This window comes from Rhinoderma darwinii, chromosome 1, assembly GCF_050947455.1.
Source record: "Rhinoderma darwinii isolate aRhiDar2 chromosome 1, aRhiDar2.hap1, whole genome shotgun sequence".
Lineage (NCBI taxonomy): Eukaryota > Metazoa > Chordata > Amphibia > Anura > Rhinodermatidae > Rhinoderma > Rhinoderma darwinii.
In genome coordinates this window covers 622,444,053-622,456,354 of record NC_134687.1, presented here as the reverse complement: position 1 = coordinate 622,456,354, position 12,302 = coordinate 622,444,053, and positions in this window count along the sequence as shown.

Genomic DNA, 12,302 nt, shown 5'->3' with positions numbered 1-12,302 from the left:
AAGGCGCTACAGTGTTTTTTGGGGTTCGCTAACTATTACAGGAGATTTATTGCCAACTTCTCGGTCGTCGCTAAGCCTCTTACGGACCTCACTCGCAAGGGTGCTGATGTCCTCCATTGGCCTCCGGAGGCCGTCCAGGCTTTTGAGACCCTCAAGAAGTGCTTTATCTCGGCCCCAGTGCTGGTTCAGCCCAACCAAAGGGAGCCATTTATCGTGGAGGTTGACGCGTCCGAGGTGGGAGTGGGGGCTGTCTTGTCCCAGGGTACCAGGTAACGGTCCTTACTGACCACAAGAATCTGGTTTTCCTAGAATCTGCCCGGAGGCTTAATCCGAGACAAGCTCGATGGGCGCTATTTTTTAACAGATTTAAATTTTGGTTACCTATAGGGCTGGGTCCAAAAATATTAAGGCTGATGCACTGTCACGTAGTTTCATGGCCAATCCTCCTTCGGAGAAGGATCCTGCTTGTATCTTACCCCCTGGTATAATCGTTTCTGCCACTGATTCTGATTTAGTCTCTGATATTGCGGCTGATCAAGGTTCAGCTCCCGGGAACCTCCCTGTGGACAAGCTGTTTGTCCCCCTGCAATACCGGCTAAGGGTACTTAGGGAAAACCATGACTCCGCACTATCTGGTCATCCTGGCATCTTGGGTACCAAACACCTCATTACCAGAAACTATTGGTGGCCTGGGTTGCCTAAAGACGTTAGGGCTTACGTCGCCGCTTGTGAGGTTTGTGCTAGGTCTAAGACCCCCAGGTCCCGACCTGCGGGCTTACTACGTTCTTTGCCCATTCCCCAGAGACCTTGGACCCATATCTCCATGGATTTTATCACCGATTTGCCTCCATCTCAAGGCAAGTCGTGGTGTGGGTGGTAGTAGACCGCTTCAGCAAGATGTGCCACTTTGTGCCCCTTAAGAAACTACCTAACGCCAAGACGTTAGCTTCTTTGTTTCTTAAACACATTCTGCGTCTCCATGGGGTCCCAGTCAATATCGTTTCTGACAGAGGGGTACAATTTGTTTCATTATTTTGGAGAGCTTTTTGTAAAAAGTTGGAGATTGATCTGTCCTTCTCCTCCGCCTTCCATCCCGAAACTAATGGCCAAACAGAGAGGACTAATCAATCCCTGGAACAATATTTAAGGTGTTTCATCTCTGACTGTCAATTTGATTGGGTCTCATTCATTCCCCTCGCCGAATTTTCCCTGAATAACCGGGTCAGTAACTCGTCAGGGGTCTCCCCGTTTTTCTGTAATTTCGGGTTTAATCCACGGTTCTCCTCCATTTCTCCTGGTAGTTCCAATAATCCCGAGGTAGAGGTCGTTCATCGGGAACTGTGCACAGTCTGGGCCCAGGTTCAGAAGAACCTAGAGGCGTCCCAGAGCGTACAAAAAATTCAGGCGATAAAAGACGTTCTGCTAACCCCCGGTTTGTCGTCGGGGATCTGGTGTGGTTGTCGTCTAGGAACTTGCGCCTTAAGGTCCCGTCCAGGAAGTTTGCTCCCCGATTTATTGGGCCTTATAAGGTCATTGAAGTCCTCAACCCTGTATCCTTCCGTCTGGAGCTGCCCCCATCCTTTCGCATATACGACGTCTTTCATGCCTCCCTCCTTAAACGCTGCTCCCCGTCCTGGTCCCCCTCGAGGAAACCTCCTGTTCCCATTCTCACCCCTGAGGGGGTGGAATTCGAGGTGGCCAAGATTGTGGACAGTAGGATGATCCAGGGCTCCCTCCAGTACCTGGTCCATTGGAGAGGATACGGGCCGGAGGAGAGGACTTGGGTACCTGCTCGAGATGTTCACGCTGGGGTATTGGTCAGGAGGTTCCACCTTCTCTTCCCCACTAAACCAGGTCCTCTTAGTAAGGGTCCAGTGGCCCCTCATAAAAGGGGGGGTACTGTAAAGGATCTGCCAGGCACTACGTCTGTGGATACTCCCAGGATTAATCAATCGACACCTGAGGCCGGACCTCTTAGACTGACTCCGGCTCCCACCAATCAGGGTGGCAGGCTCAGGAGTGGGAGTGCCTATCGCGGCCTGGTCAGTCGGAGTTAGCTCCGCCCCCTGTCCATTTATACCTGCCGTTTTCTCTTCCTCATTGCTTGTGATTCTTCCTGGTTTCCTGGCCTTGCTACAGCCTTGCTCCAGCCTGCTACTGCCTTGCTCCAGCCTTGCTACAGCTTCCGCATATCCTGCTTCGCTCTGACCCCGGCTTGCTTTCTGCTCCTTGCTCTGCGTTCCTATACTTCGTGACATCCTATTCTGACTGGCTCGTTGACCACTCTGGTTTCCTCACGGTGTTCCGTGGGCTACTGCCCCTTCCCTTGCTTGTTCCCTGTTTGTATTCCCTTGCACTTATTCAGCGTAGGGACCGCCGCCCAGTTGTACCCCGTCGCCTAGGGCGGGTCGTTGCAAGTAGGCAGGGACAGGGCGGTGGGTAGATTAGGGCTCACTTATCCCCTTCCCCTTCTTCCGGCCATTACAGGGAGGGATACAATCCCAATGGAATATTGGACTTGTACAAATAACCAGAGAACTGCTGATTTCATCTAGAACCTCAACACTGTCGACAACTATAATTTTTCATGAAAGTTGGAAGGAGTGGAAGGCAAGTCTGAAAAAATGAACCCCTTCATGACTGGAATGTTTTGTTTCTATGGGCCTGAATGATCACACACTGTTTAGCAATGTTTGGTATGAGCTGATTAAAGAACTGCTGATGGAGTAATAAACTTCAAGGGAGCTTGGAACAGGAGAAGTGTGTTGTGTTTGTATTGACAAGAGTTCTATGGTCACTACAGACTATCATATGCGTTGATTTCAATAGTCTTTAATTCAATCTGTCATAGCATTGTGTAAGCAGCAAAGTATTGGACCATAATAGCCTTTAATAGCAGTAGAATTTGCATTGTTAACCAGTTGGCAAGATATGACAAATACACTGGTCAAGTACAGCAAGCAGTAGCTGCCTCATGACAAGCATATACTTCCACTGTGCCTGTGTGATCAAGAGCAGAGATATAGTTATAATGCACAGCCACAGCCCTGCTCTAATAGCATAGATCAAAGAAATGTTTGATCTCTGCTATTTTCCCCTTTTTATGCCACAATCAATACTGGGAATACTGGGAAGAGAAAGAGGGGCTCCCTTTGATCGCATCACAGGGAACCCCTGTGACACGATAAGAGCCCATACCATATATGGGCAGACAGTTGTCTTGTGTCACAATCTACGGGTATGTGGACCCACTAAGCCGCTCCGCCGTAGCAGAGAGGCAGCTGGCCAAGTCACAGTCTATGCAAAAGTCTATACATGTTTGTAGCACAAGGGTACCTAAGATAGTCCAGATGGTGGTAGGGGCTCTGGCACGGATGGGCTAGATGTGGCAGGTTGCGCCATACGTGGTGGATGGTATCAGGAATGGCAGATGACACCAGACGTGGTACATACCAGCAGGCATGGCAGGTTACGACAGAAGTGGCGGATGATACCAGGGGTTGTCTAATCAAACAACCAAAAGAGAAAGAAGGAAGAAGCCCTGTCCCTATAAGCACTCCTGATTACCATAACCACTCCCCTCCCCGAGTGATTGGAGGACACATAAACCTGCTCCCCTAGCCTATAACTAAAATATGTTAACCCCTTACGCCCCAGTCCAAGGCTCAGCGGCTATACGCCTGTGAGCCTAATAAACTACAAGCGGCACAACCTAACTCCAATACTAAACAGTTTTGGGAACTAACACAGCACGGGATACAGGATAAAGGTAGCAGGGCACAGGAACACTGGGAGCAGGATAACACTAAGGGACCATTTGCAATACGAACATGGGAAAACTACAACAACGCTCAGGCAAGGAATGGAAGGGCAGGATCCTTTTTATAGTCCAGGATGGTCTGGGAAATAATGAATTAATTACATATGCGTGCGCTGGCACTTTAAGACCGGGAACCAGCACGCGCATCCCCTCGCGGATATTGCAGGACAGAGCGGTCGGATGCGCTGACGTCTCTGGGGAAGGAGACGTCGGCCACAGGAAGGAAGTCTGCGGTCTGCAGGTAAGGGGAGGCTGCGGTCCGTGGCCACGGCCATTACATCCCCCCTTACACCCCCTCTTCTTGGATCCAGACCGAGAGAGGAATTTTTTAACAAGGGTAGGGGCATTAAGGTTCTCATCTGGCTCCCAGGACCTCTTCTCAGGACCAAACCCTCTCCAGTCCACCAAATAGCAAGTCCTTCCTCCTACCCTCTTGCCGTCCAGGATCTCCTTCACCTCAAACCAGGGGCGTTGCTAGGGTCTTAAAAGATCAGGGGCACAAGCCCCGAGATATATATATCCCCCCCAAAAAAATAATATTTTTTTACATACATATCGGAGATAGCATATCTATAAGACTAAGGCTCCTATAGCTATACCGCTGGATATCATTGGATGCATTGTCTCAGCATACAGTATCATACATGATAGGCTTAGATACATGGCCCCAGAAGACAGTATCACACATGATAGGCTTAGATACATGGTCCCAGCAGACAGTATCACACATGATAGACTCATTCAGACGAGCGTGAATCTCGTCCATGGGCTGTGCGTTGAAACAACGCACAGCACACGGACCCGTTGATTTCAATGGGGCTATTCACACATGCGTGAGTTTTCACACAGCGAGTGTCCGTTACGTGAAACTCACTGCATGTCATATATTGGTGCATTTTCACCCACCTAGTCGCCCATTGAAGTCAATGGGTGCGTGAATAACACGGACAGCACACGGATGACAAAAAGTGCTTGCGAGTGCGTGAAAAACACATGCCACACGCGCAGCACACTGATGCAAGAATGCAACTGTCACGCTCGTGTGAATTTAGCCTTAGATACAGGGCCCCAGCAGTAAGTATCCTTGTACTAACCCTCAGGGGCAAATATGGCATTTCTGGGGCCCCAAGCAAAGTTATGTCTCGGGGCTCTAATCAAAGACACCTGTAGAGCATTCCCCATGCAATATATATAGTGTCACTACCCCCCTGTATGGTTCCACACACAGTCCCCCTGACATACATCCACCTTGTAGACAGTGCCATGCAGTCAGTCCCCCTAATGTAGTCCCACATACCCACCTTGTCTCAGCAGACAGTATCATACATGATAGACTTAGATACAGGGCCCCTCCTTGTACTAACATATGTTCATTCCCAAAAAAATGAGACAGCATATCTGTAGCACTCTGACCCTATAGCTATGGATAGGATTAGATACAGAGGCTCAGCAGACAGTAGACAGTATCACACATGATTAAATTAGATCTAAGGCCCAGCTCGCTGACATTGTGGCACCAGCGCTGGACCCAGGAAAGGTAAGAATAATAATTGTTTTGCTTTTTTATTTGCTACTAATTTTTTGGGTGTGTTTGTTTTACGGGTTCGGTCGTTGGACTACATCGCATTCGAGGACTATTTCGATGACGGCTTTTTTTATTCTCAATAAAATGGTTAATGAGGGTTGTGTAGGGTTTTTTTTAATTTCAATATTTTAAACTTTATTACTACTGCCTTATTAATAGCCGCCGACTGATTTACAGCGTTCATTACTAAGGCGGGGCTTAAAGAGGCTCTGTCACAACATTATAAGTGCCCTATCTCCTACATAAGGAGATGGACGCTGTAATGTAGGAGACAGTAATGTTTTTTATTTTAAAAAAACGATCTATTTTTACCACTTTATTAGCGATTTTGGTTTATGCTAATGAGTTGCTTAATGCCCAAGTGGGCGTATTTTTACCTTCGACCAAGTGGCCGTTGTACAGAGGAGTGTATGACGCTGACCAATCGGCATCATGCACTCCTCTCCATTCATTTACACAGCAGAATCGCGTTCTTACTAGAACATGATCTGCAGCCACATACACAGAGATTAACGTTAATCAAGTGTCCTGATAATGAATACACATGACCATCCAGCCTGGACGTCATGTGTATTCAGAATCCTGACACTTCTGAATCTTTTCTGTGAGATTTGCAGCAAGGGAAACGAAATCTCGTTTACCTCGTAATCTCGCGAGTTTACGCGTGGCTTGCTGGAATCTCACAGAAAAGATTCAGAAGTGTCAGGATTCTGAATACACATGATGTCCAGGCTGGATGGTCACGTGTATTCATTATCAGGACACTTGATTAACGTTAATCTCTGTGTATGTGGCTGCAGATCATGTTCTAGTAAGAATGCGATTCTGCTGTGTAAATGAATGGAGAGGAGTGCATGATGCCGATTGCTCAGCGTCATACACTGATCTGTACAACGCCCACTTGGTCGAAAGTAAAAATACGCCCACTTGGGCATTAAGCAACTCATTAGCATAAACCAAAATCGCTAATAAAGTAGTAAAAATAGATTGTTTTTTTAAATAAAAAGCATTACTGTCACCTACATTACAGCGCCCATCTCCTTATGTAGGAGATAGGGCACTTATAATGTGGTGACAGAGCCTCTTTAATGTTAGCTGGTGCAGCAGCTAACACTAACCCCCATTATTACCCCGGTACCCACCGCCACCAGCGGTGCCGGGAAAGACAGGTAGGATCCAGTACCCGACCATCTGTACTGATGGTCGGGCACTGGGGTGGCCGCAGGCTGGTGTTATTAGGCTGGGAAAGGCCAGAAACAGTGGCCCTACCCAACCTGGTAATGCTAGCCTGCTGCTACTGTGTTGTACCTGGGTGGTTATGAAAAATGGAGGGGGGGCCATGTCGTTTTTTCCAATATTTTATTAAAAAATAAATTTAAAAAATGACGTGGTCTCTGCCCCGGCTAACACTAAGCCCCGCCTTAGTACTGGACGCTGTCAGTCATCAAGCAGCTATTAATAAGGTCGTAGTAATAAAGTTTAAAAGAAAATACAATGACATAGACAAAATATTTTATTGAAATAAAGCCCCCCACCCACACAACCACCATTTGGTAGGTTTAGATACAGGGTCCATGTGTGACACGGTCTGTTAGACCCTGTATCTAAGCTTACCACAAGGTAGGCTTAGATACAGGACCCCAACAGACATTAATCTTATACTGTATAAGATTACTGTCTGCTGGGGCCCTGTATCTAAGCCTAACGTGGAAGGCTTCGATACAGGGTCCATGTGTGACACGGTCTGTTAGACCCTGTATCTAAGCCTAACACAAGGCATGCTTAGATACAGGACCCCAGCAGACAATAATCTTATACTGTATAAGATTACTGTCTGCTAGGGGCCCTGTATCTAAGCCTAATGTGGAAGGCTTAAATACAGGGTCCATGTGTGATACTGTTTGTTAGACCTTGTTTCTAAGCCTACCACAAGACATGCTTAGATACAGGACCCCAGCAGACAGTATTCTTATACTGTATAAGATTACTGTCTGCCAGGGCCCTGTATCTAAGCTTAACGTGGAAGGCTTAGATACAGGGTCCATGTGTGATGCTGTCTGTTAGACCCTGTATCTAAGCCTACCACAAGGCATGCTTAAATACAGGACCCCAGAAGACAGTAATCTTATACTGCATAAGCTTACTGTCTGCTAGGGCCCTGTATCTAAGCCTAACATGGAAGGCTTAGATACAGGGTCCATGTGTGATACTGTCTGTTAGACCCTGTATCTAAGCCTACCACAAGGCAGACTTAGATACAGGACCCCAGGAGACTTTAACGTTACACTTACCTCCTCTTCGGCTCCGGGTGCAGCAGATGTCCCAACATCATCTAGCTTTGTCACGTCAACCGCGGCTCACATTGTCCTGACGTCATGACGCAAGAAGACGTCAGGACTTCCGCTGCACTCAGGAAGGAAGATGGGTAAGTATGTGTCGTTACTATAGTAACAGGGGCCCGTGTATTTGATTAAATAGGCCCCAGTTACTATAGTAACTTTTACAGATGTGGTGCGGGCGGCCGTGGCCCGGTCGATATTGCGACCACTGCGACCCGGTCGCAAATTACGATTGCTGCGACACGAATGTGCCAGTCGCCGGGGTTCCAGGACTTGGGCCACCGAAGGCCTGGTGCTGGCGACATCCCTTCCTCAAACACATGAGTTGAACCGCTGGGAGCAACTGCAGGACTAGGAGTCTTACTGTAGCGGTTCAGAGCCACGAAAGAAGTTGGGGATGCTGAGGGTAGAAGGCAGCCGGAGCTTGTAAGAGGCAGGGTTTATGTAATGGCGGGGGTGGGGAGACAGACAAGTGAGCCCTAATCTACCCACCACTCAGTCCCTGCCTACTTGCAATGACCCGCCCTAGGCGACGGGGTACAACTGGGCGATGGTCCCTACACTCAATAAGTGCACGACAGACAAACAGACAAGGGTACACAGAGCTAGGGGGAGAAAGGGGCAGTTGCCCACGGCAACACCGTGAGCAACAAGAGAAGTGAACTAGCCGAGTCAAACCAGGAGAGTACGAGGTGCCAAACGCAGAGCAGAAGAGTAGTAAACAAGCCGAGTCAAACCAGGAGAGTACGAGGTACCAAACGCAGAGCAGGAGAGTAGTCAGCAAGCCGGGGTCAATATGAAGCAAGGACAATGGTACAAGAAGCTGCAGCAGGGCCAGGAAACCACACGAGAAGAATCACAAGCAAAGGAGGAACAGGAAAGGCAGGTATAAATAGACAGAGGGCGGGAGCTAGCTCCGTCTGGCCAGGCTGTGATAGGTTCTCCCACTCCTAAGCCTGCCACCCTGAGTGGTGGAAGATGGAGTCAGTCTCACAGACATAGAAGCAGGTGCAGACTGATTATCTATGGGCGTTAACCCCGAAGCTGTGCCTGGCAGATCCTTTACAGTTTATCTGTTGTAGGATCTCAAAGGGTCCGAGGAACCTGGGGCAAATTTGTATGAGGGCACCTTCAAACGGAAGTGAAGCAAAAACTGTAATCGGGCAAAGAACAACGACCATCTGGCTTGGCGTGGATTTAACAGTTGAGCCGACTGTAGGTATGTGAGGTTCTTGTGGTCTGTATAGATGATAATAGGATGGATAGCACCATCCAGCAAGTGTCTCCACTCCTCTAAGGCCAACTTGATGGCCAGCAATTCCGAACCACGATGGAATAGTTGTGTTCTGCTGGGGAGAATAATCTTGAGAAGTAGCCGCAAGCCACCATCTTGCCTTTGGAGTACTTTTGGCATAGTATTGCTCCCACACCTACAGAAGAGGCATCCACATCCAGGAAGAATTGCCGAGAAGCATCAGGGTGATGGAGAACAGATGCTGAGGTAAAAGTGCTACTGAGATCAGTAAACGTTGATTCTGCCTCTGGAGATCAAACCTTGGCACTCACCCCCTTTTTGGTGGGGGCCGAGATTGGAGCAGTCAAGGATGAGAAGTTCGGGATGAATTGCAGTAGTTGATACATGGACGAAGAGATTCGTCCTTTTTCTTCACAAGGAAGAATCCGTCTCCTGCCGAAGAGGATGACTGCCGGATGAACCCTCCCTCGAGGTTCTCCTTAACGTAGGCAGACATGTCTAGGGTCTCTGGCAGGGAGAGAGGATAAACTTGACCTCGAGGTGGCGAGGCATCAGGAAGTAATTCAACAGGGCAATCATAGATGCGATGGGGAGGAAGACTCTCTACCTCCTTCTTACTGAAGACAAAACTGGCTGTAATGATGGGGGTAGGGAAACGGACAAGTGAGCCCTAATCTACCCGCCACTCAGTCCCTGCCTACTTGCAACGACCCACCCTAGGAACCGGGGTACAACTGGGCGACGGTCCCTACGCTCAGTAAGTGCACGACAGACAAACAGACAAGGGTACACAAAGCTAAGGGAAATGGGGCATTTGCCCACGGCAACACCGTGAGCAACAAGAGTGGTGAACGAGCCGAGTCAAACCAGGAGTCTACGAGGTACCAAACGCTGAGCAGGAGAGTAGTGAATAAGCCGAGTCAAACCAGGAGTGTACGAGGTACCAAACGCAGAGCAGGAGAGTAGTCAGTAAGCCAGGGTCAGTATGAAGCAGGGTCAAATAGTTCAGAAGCTGCAGCAGGGCCAGGAAACCACACGAGAAGAATCACAAGCAAGGAGGAACAGGAAAGGCAGGTATAAATAGGCAGAGGGCGGGAGCTAGCTCCGTCTGGCTAGGCTGTGATAGGCTCTCCCACTCCTAAGCCTGCCATCCTGAGTAGTGGAAGATGGAGTCAGTCTCACAGACATAGAAGCAGGTGCAGACTGATTACCTATGGGCCTATACACAGAAGCTGTGCCTGGCAGATCCTTTACACTGGCATAATGTGACCGTAGATCGGAGAGTGACTGTGGCAGTGGAGGCAAAACAGGGCGAACCTGTGGCAGGCAGTGGGCAAGGCATTTGGTCCCCCATTGGAGGACCCCTCCAGAACTGCAGTCGAGAATCGGAGCATGTAAGCGAAGCCAGGGCAGGCCCAGCAAGACAGGGTTGATGGCTTCAGGTAGAACAAGGAATGTAATCTGTTCCAAGCACCGATTTGCAGTGTCAGTGGTTTAGTGATGAATACGACAGGATCAGGCAAAGGTAGTCTATTCACAGAGGCAACCGCCAGAGGTCTCTCCAGAAGAACTGTGGGTAGATGTAGGCGATCCACTAGATCCTGCTGAATAAAATTTGCAGCTACTTCAGTGTCCAGATAGGCTGAGGAGGAGTGTGATGTCTCACCAGAGATGATTGTCACAGGAATGGATAATTTGGGAGAGACTTTGGTGTCGTCCCACCTAGGGTTGCCTCTCCAAGCAACTCTAGGTGCTGGAGTTTCTCATTTCTTTGTGGGCATTGGCGCACAAAATGGTCTTTAAGGCCGCAATACAGATACAGACCTGAAGAGCGTCTGCGCTGTTTCTCCTGCTCGGACAGTTTGATTGTGTCTACCTGCATAGGTTCCTCAGGTAGGACAACAGGAGGAGGCAATAGCGGTCTCTGGAATGAGGGTGCCAATCTGTGGAAACGTCTCTGCCACTGAACCTCCTGAGCACGTTCCTGGTTTCTCATGTCGACCAGGGTAGCCAACAGGACGAGAGGATCCAGGGTAGAAGGAAGATCGCGGGCAGCTAGCTCGTCCTTGATTTGCGAGGACAGTCCCTGCCAAAAGGTCGCCACCAACGCCTCATTGTTCCATGCCAACTCTGTTGCCAGAGTATAGAAGGAGATAGCATACTCTCCTACTGCGGACCCTCCTTGCTTAAGTGTTAGCAGAGTGGCCGCTGCAGAGGATGTTCGACACGGTATGAAAAGTCTGTAGGAATAAAGCTAGGTCCGAGAATTCAGGCCCCTGACATTCCAAGATGGGATTCGCCCATGCCAGGGCCTTGCCAGCGAGAAGGGAAAAGATGAACACTACCTTGACCTCATCAGAGGGGAAGAGATGAGCTCGTAGCCTAAAATTAATGATACATTGGATGAGGAAACCTCTACAGGCTCTAGGGTCACCGTCATAGCGAGGAGGAAGAGGCAACAAAACTGTAGATCCGGAACAGGCAGGAGGAGTGACGGGCAGTGAGATGGCAGTAGCATCCGGAAGAGGAGCAGGAGGTTGATTCAGTCGGGCGATGATGGAGTTTACAGCAATGAGGAGTTGATCCTGGCGTGCACGTAGGTCATGCATATCTGTTTGAATCACTTGAACTGCAGTCTTGGATTGGCCAGCGGGTTCCATGGCCTGAGCATACTGTCACGATCTAGGGGTATGTGGACCCAATAGGCCGCTCTTCTGTAGCGGAGTGGCAGCTGGCCAAGTCACATTCTATGCAAAAGTCTATACAAGTTCGTAGCACAAGGGTAGCTGAGATAGTCCAGATGATGGCTTGGGCTATGGCACGGATGGCGCCAGACGTGGCAGATGGTATCAGAAGTGGCAGATGACAACAGACGTGGTGTATGATACCAGGGGTGGTTTATAACTGTATGCAGCACAACACGACTCCAATACTAAACAGTTTCGGGAACAAAACACAGCATGGGATACAGGATACACGTAGCAGGGCACGGGAACACTGGGAGCAGGATAACACTAAGGGACCTTTTGCAATATGAACATTGGAAAACGACAACAACGCTCAGGCAAGGAAGGGCAAAGTCCTTTTTATAGTTCAGGGTGGTCTGGGAAATAATTAATTAATTAATTACATATGCGGGCCCTTTAAGGCCGGCAACCAGAGCGCACACCCCCTCGCGGTCATTACAGGACAGAGCAGCCAGATGTGCTGACGTCTCTGGGAAAGGAGACGTCGGCCACAGGAAGGAAGTCTGTGATCTGTAGGTAAGGGGAGACTACGGTCCGTGACCATGGCCATTACATC